The sequence below is a fragment of the Nannospalax galili genome, unplaced genomic scaffold (assembly GCF_000622305.1).
Source record: "Nannospalax galili isolate Female #2095 unplaced genomic scaffold, S.galili_v1.0 scaffold337, whole genome shotgun sequence".
NCBI lineage: Eukaryota > Metazoa > Chordata > Mammalia > Rodentia > Spalacidae > Nannospalax > Nannospalax galili.
The window spans coordinates 779,416-780,320 of NW_008340932.1; the positions used below are offsets into that span (position 1 = coordinate 779,416).

The 905-nt window shown below is 34.6% G+C and overlaps 1 pseudogene; it reads right to left on the reverse strand.

The window, feature by feature from the left end:
• LOC103736670 overlaps positions 1-905 on the reverse strand; it is a 2,912-nt pseudogene extending 2,007 nt beyond the window's left edge.

Sequence of the window (905 nt, forward strand, 5' to 3'; positions counted from 1 at the left end):
AAAGATGAGGCTAATCTACTTAGATAGGTGGCTCTATTAAAAAAAGTGAATCAGTCTCTCTCTCTCTCTCTCTCTCTCTCTCTCTCTCTCTCACATATATTACTTATGAAATAAGCCTCATTAGAGCTAACTATGTTTCTACCCTGATTTTGAACTTCACTTAACCTGTAAAACTGTGGGAAAATAAGTTTATGTTTTGAAGATACCAGCACGTGATATAGTGTTATGATAATCCAAGCACATTAAGACAATATTATCATCTGCATTTTTCTAAACCAAGTCATCATACTGCATAGATCTTACTTATGAAATAAGCCTCATTAGAGCTAACTATGTTTCTACCCTGATTTTGAACTTCACTTAACCTGTAAAACTGTGGGAAAATAAGTTTATGTTTTGAAGATACCAGCACGTGATATAGTGTTATGATAATCCAAGCACATTAAGACAATATTATCATCTGCATTTTTCTAAACCAAGTCATCATACTGCATAGATCTAAATAGATCTACTGCATAGATCTAAACCAAGTCATCATACTGACATCAAGGAATAAATAGACTTCATATCTAAGCTTCAATTAAGCTAGAACCTAGGCTTTCCACATTAATCCATACAAATATTGAATTAATATTAAGGTATCCTAGTTGTATTCAGTTCCATCTAGCTTCATTATAGAATTTAAAGAGTCAAAAAAGAGACTGTCCTGATTTGATCTACAGGGATAATGATTCCCAGTCAGTCCTGGAAGGCTGAGGACAGTAACAGACATAATGGGACCTGACCTCCTCAAACACCTTCAGTATGACGTGGTTCGTGTCGTGTATTGACCTTTTATCACTTACCAAGTGCTACATTTTGTCAATGAATGCAAACTCAGTCACTGTATTACTATACTGTTCCAT